Genomic DNA, 6,620 nt, shown 5'->3' on the forward strand with positions numbered 1-6,620 from the left:
TTCAATTTCTTACACACACTTACATTTAAACCAGGTGGGTAAAGTGTCTTGCCCAAGGACACAACGGCACTAACCAGGATGGCAGAAGCGGGGATTGAACCCGGAACTCTCAAGTTGCTGGCACGGCCACTCTACCAACCGAGCTATACCGTGTTTGCCTGAGAGTAAATCTGCGCCGAGTGAAAGTTTGACCCTGGCACAGATTCATTCTATTTCCGTTATATCCGCTGGGAAATTGCCGTAATGCGCGTAGGACCTTGGGAGGGCGTCCGTAAAAAGTAGCGACAAAAAGCGAGACGGGTGACATTGTTATCACCAGGAAAGATGAGGTCACCTACCTAGGTTCCATTCTAGAAGGTAATCTTCCTGTGATGAAATGGCAACCAAGGTAATCAAAAAGGTCAACCAACGAACAAGATTTCTCTACAGAATCTGCTCTCTCATTCAACCCTTTTTCAATTACGCATACACCTCCTGGTACCCTAGCACCTCCAAAACCCTCAAATCTAGACTCCAAACATCCCAGAACAGGCTAGTCAGGTTACTTTTAGACCTCCACACCAGATCACACCTCACTCCTACCCACTTCTCCAAAGTGGGCTGGCTCAGGGTGGAGGACAGAGTAAAACAACTTGCACTGAGCCTAGTCTATAAAATCCGCTACACCTCCCTGATACCGAAGTACATGTCAAACTACTTCCTTAACCACAACAACAGGGGGAGCTCCACTAACCACGTTAAACCCAGATTCCGATCTAACAAAGGTCTTAACTAATTCTCCTTCTATGCCACATCAATATGGAATGCACTCCCAACAGGTGTAAAAGAAAGGGCATCTCTATCCTCCTTCAAAACCGCACTAAAAGAACACCTCCAGGCAACTTCAACCCTAAACTAACACCCTCCCCCCTCCACATCCCACCTCCCTGGATTGTAAATAATCAAATGTAAATAATCAAATGTAGATACTTATTCTTATGCTTTCTGATCTCTCTCACTATGTCCACTACTTGCTGTACATATCCTACCAAGTCAGTCCTACACTGTTTCAATGTCCATTTCTCTGATGATGCAATTGTTGATGACTGAAGTGTTGATATCAACCAAACCTAACCCCCCCTGCCCCCCCTGCACATCTCACACCCCGGTTTGTAAATAATAGGGGTGTGGGAAAAAATCGATTCGAATTCGAATCGTGATTCAGAATCGATTCTCTTTTTTTTTTTTTATCTTTTTTTTTTTATTACATTTTTTAATTTATTTTTTATTTTATTTTATTTTTTTAAATTAATCAATCCAACAAAACAATACACAGCAATACCATAACAATGCAATCCAATTCCAAAACCAAACCCGACCCAGCAACACTCAGAACTGCAATAAACAGAGCAATTGAGAGGAGACACAAACACGACACAGAACAAACCAAAAGTAGTGAAACAAAAATGGATATTATCAACAACAGTATCAATATTAGTAACAATTTCAACATAGCAGTGATTAAAAATCCCTCATTGACATTATCATTAGACATTTATAAATAAAAAAAAAGAAAAGAACAATAGTGTCACAGTGGCTTACACTTGCATCGCATCTCATAAGCTTGACAACACACTGTGTCCAATATTTTTACAAAGATAAAATAAGTCATATTTTTGGTTCATTTAATACAGGGGTACCCAAACTTTTTGACTCGTGGGTCGCATTGGGTTAAAAAAATTTGGCCGGGGGCCGGGCTGTATATATATATATATATATATATATATATATATATATATATATATATATATATATATATATATCAGTGACGTGCGGTGAGGTTCATGGTTGGTGAGGCACTGACTTCATCACAGTCAGATTTACAAACATATGAACCCTAAAGACTTTCTTATTCACCATTTGATTGGCAGCAGTTAACGGGTTATGTTTAAAAGCTCATACCAGCATTCTTCCCTGCTTGGCACTCAGCATCAAGGGTTGGAATTGGGGGTTAAATCACCAAAAATTATTCCCAGGCGCGGCGCCGCTGCTGCCCACTGCTCCCCTCACCTCCCAGGGGGTGATCAAGGGATGGGTCAAATGCAGAGGACAAATTTCACCACACCTCGTGTGTGTGACAATCATTGGTACTTTAACTTAACTTTAACTTTACACATACAAACTGTAGCACACAAAAAAGCACATTTAATTAAAAAAAAAACGTTATTATGGTTTTACCTTTATGTAATATATTGGGTTGGAGGCAATAACCAGGCGAGGTGATGAAGTACGTCTCTTTACTGTAGACTTCAGAACAGACTCACACACTTGACGTCAGGTGCGCAACACCACGTAAATCGTTGGCCAACCAAAAAGTAACCCTAGTATGCTATAGCCAACATTAACCAGGAGATGGCAACAGACAAACATAGATCACTCTATTACATTACTCCCCTTTTAGAAATGTAGAAGTTACTCAATAGAAATAAACAACCAAACCAAAAAATGCAGCAGCTCAATAAGAAGCCAAAAAGTGCAAAAACAATAATGTTCGTGTTGGAGGAGTTGTGAATGAATGAAATATGAAATCTGTGCTGCAGTCTGCAGGTGTACTTAATGTTTTGGCCCTGCAGTCATTCACAACTCCTCCAACACGAACATTATTGTTTTTGCACTTTTTGGCTTCTTATTAAATAACTTTTTTAAATAGATTCAATCTTGCACGTGGAAAGTTTAAGTGTGGGCTTTAGTTGATATAACACTCCCGTCAGGGGGTGCATTCTACGGAGGGAGTGCATTCTCTACAACCAGGAGGCGGGATTACTGCGAGCCTCACACAGTGCGTCTTCGCAGCAGTTTTATGATTGCTCAGCACAAGAAATACTTTACACACATACAGTTGTTGACATAATACACTGTACATTATATACCTCAGCTAACTAAACTATGGAAATGTATAATATAGTTCATATAGCAATACGGTCTCACTGCACAGCAGGCCAGCAGTTAGCCGAGTCCGCAATCCATGGTGAGGCACAACTGAGTGACGTGCCTCAGCTGGCTGCTGATCACCACACCGTCTCTTCTCAGTATTTGAAAGGCAAATGTGAAAACTCAGCGATTTTGAATAAAAATAATCTAAAACTGGTGAAGTTAAATGGAAAATAACTCTATAGTATAATCACTGGATACATTTAACAATTTAATTTATTTTTTTTTCTTTTTACTTTTTTTTTCTTTCCATGACTGCACGTCACTGATATATATACTAAGGCTGAAACGACGCGTCGACATAGTCGACGTCATCGGTTACGTAAATACGTCGACGTCATTTTTATGCGTCGACGCGTCGCATATTTACGTCACACTGCCGTCATGGCGGAGCGCAAAGCAGACGATGCGAGCGGTGCGAGCGAGGGGGAAAAAAGCACGCCAAAAGTCGTCAAAAGTGTGGGGGTATTTCAATAAACGGCCTTATAATGTTGTAGCGGCGAACAGCTGTCTCGTCAGCTGACGCGCGAGCTCGCAACCGTGGCTGTTTAGCAACCAGCCAAACCCCAAAATTATATTTTATCTTAGAGCACATATCCGCATCCCTATTCACCTAGGCAACCCCAGGAAATGTATATAATTCGGCATTATTTCGGCCAGTCGGCTTATATGATCAGAGCCGATCAGTTTACGTTCACGCGCAGGTATAACGCGGGGCGCTCCCGTCTCATCTGCTGGGGCACGAGCCCAGTAATTAGACCGCTGTGTCAAATCAAGGAGTACAAAAGACGCCAGCGCAGAGTGGAAAAAGGTTTAGTTCATTACAGATAACCCAGAGTTGTGACAAAAGTATGTAAGATTTAATATTTCTCTTCGTGTGTGTGGCGCACTTGTTGCGCTGGTGAGATGCATGTAGCGTGCTTAGTCTGGAGGCTAAATACACACAGTGTGTTATGTAACTGTTGTTTAGTGTTGATATTCTTTGCTTAGTTTGATAAATGTTGGAGCAGTTTGCTTCATCAGGAGGGTGAAGTCGCTCAATTTAAAGTGTTGGATTTAACTGTGTTGGTGAGGGCGTAGAAAAAGGGGCATTTTTCTACCAGTAGACAGCGTTTAAGATTGAGTGTTTCACTGCTAAATTAATAATATATTTATATTGAATATGGATTTTAAATATGTATCTAAATAGGTGGTTAATTGGTTAGGTATTTATGTATTTGCATATTGGGTTTTCTGCTGCATTTATCTATTGTGTTTCTGGGTTTAAATGTATTTTATATGTATCTTGGTGCATTTATGTTGAGACAATTTATTTAAAATCTGTTTTAACTTAAAGGGAAAAGATGTGTCCATTTTCTTGCACTTGTTTAATGGTTAAGAGTTTGATAGCCTAATTAATAATTGTAAATTATGGTATTGATAATTGATTGATTTTTTTACAGCATGTTAATCTTGTGGTGTTTTGTCCTTAAAGGTTTTTCACCTACTAAAGAAGCTAAAGGCTACTAAAGGCTACTAATGACAGCTAAAGAAACTAAAGTCTACTAACACTGCTAAAGACTGCTAAAAAGACTAAAGAAGAAAAAAGAAGCTGTTTCTTCATTGGATAAACTGTTACAAACTAAAGGAAAATAAAAGGAATAAGTAACTACGGTCTGGTCTTTTGAGTGAAATCCAGAAGCCACATTCAGCATTGGTACATCCCTTCAAGTGTGGGATAAGCACAGCGAAAAAAGCAAAAACTTGACAGTTGTTGTATGCACACTGTGTCGAGCGGAAATGGCCTATCATAGCAGCACAACGGCTATGAAGGAACATTTGAAAAGAAAACACCCGACAGCGTTCTTGCCATCACCATCAACTAGTCAATCGTCCGCGTGAGTATACGTTGTCATCATTACACAAAAACATGAATGTGTCATTTGTATCTGCGTTGTAAATTCATAAACTAAAACACTGTTTCGCTTTAACAGTTAAAACAAATTTACATTATTGCAATCAGTTGATAAAACATTGTCCTTTACAATTATAAAAGCTTTTTACAAAAATCTACTACTCTGCTTGCATGTCAGCAGACTGGGGTAGATCCTGCTGAAATCCTATGTCCATCCATCCATTTTCTACCGCTTATTCCCTTTGGGGTCGCGGGGGGCGCTGGAGCCTATCTCAGCTATGTATTGAATGAATAGAGAATCGTTTTGAATCGGGAAAAAAATAGTTTTTGAATCGAGAATTGTGTTGAATTGAAAAAAAAAAATCGATTTTGAATCGAATCGTGACCCCAAGAATCGATATTGAATCGAATCGTGGGACACCCAAAGATTCACAGCCCTAGTAATGTCATGTCTGTGTGATCATGTTTTGTTTTAGTCATGTTCGGATTTGTTTTTGGACTCTGTGCACTTTTGTTTGTTTTGTCACCATAGCAACCCATTAGTTTTCACCTGGCATGTCACGCACCTGTTTCACGTTTTGAGTCACGCACCTGTTTTCACTGATCATGTCACTGCTATTTAAGCCGGTCTGTTTCTGTTGTTCGTCCTGGTGACATTATCTATCCTTTCATACCATGCTACTTCTGACACCCCTGCTACCTGTTTGTTTCATGCTACCATAGTTCCATGCCAAGTAAGTTTTTGTTTATTGTTCATAGTTTCTGCCTTTGTGAAAGTTTTGGTTTCATTAGTCAAGTTTGTTCTCCGCCATTGTGCGCGCCTTTTGTTTGCTTCTTTTTTTGTAGTTTGTTATTGTTATAAATAAATCATGTACTTACATTCACGCCTTGCCCTTTTTTGATTGATTGATTGATTGATTGATTGATTGAGACTTTTATTAGTAGGTTGCACAGTGAAGTACATATTCCGTACAATTGATCACTAAATGGTAACACCCGAATAAGTTTTTCAACTTGTTTAAGTAGGGGTCCAGTTAAATTGATTCATGATATATATATATACTATCAGATATATACTATCATCATAATACAGTCATCACACAAGATAATCACATTGAATTATTTACATTATTTACAATCCGGGGTGTGGAGGGGGGCGGGGGGGGGGGGGGGGGGGGTAGGTTTGGTTGTTATCATCAGTCATCAACAATTGAGAACAGAGAAATGGATATTGGAACAGTGTAGGTCTGACTTGGTAGGATATGGACAGCAAGTAGTGGGCAGAGAGAAAGAGAGAGATCAGAAGGCATAAGAAAAAGTATCTGCATTTGATTGTTTACATTTGATCATTAACAATCCGGGGAGGGTGTTAGTTTAAGGTTGTAGCTGCCTGGAGGTGAACTTTTATTGCGGTTTTGAAGGAGGATAGAGATACACTTTCTTTTATACCTGTTGGGAGCACATTCCACATTGATGTGGCATAGAAAGAGAATGAGTTAAAACCTTTGTTAGTTCGGAATCTGGGTTTAACGTGGTTAGTGGAGCTCCCCCTGGTGTTGTGGTTATGGCGGTCATTTACGTTAAGGAAGTAGTTTGACATGTACTTCGGTATCAGGGAGGTGTAGCGGATTTTATAGACTAGGCTCAGTGCAAGTTGTTTTACTCTGTCCTCCACCCTGAGCCAGCCCACTTTGGAGAAGTGGGTAGGATTGAGGTGTGATCTGGGGTGGAGGTCTAGAAGTAATCTGACTAGCTT

The sequence above is a fragment of the Nerophis lumbriciformis genome, linkage group LG30, assembly GCF_033978685.3.
Source record: "Nerophis lumbriciformis linkage group LG30, RoL_Nlum_v2.1, whole genome shotgun sequence".
Lineage (NCBI taxonomy): Eukaryota > Metazoa > Chordata > Actinopteri > Syngnathiformes > Syngnathidae > Nerophis > Nerophis lumbriciformis.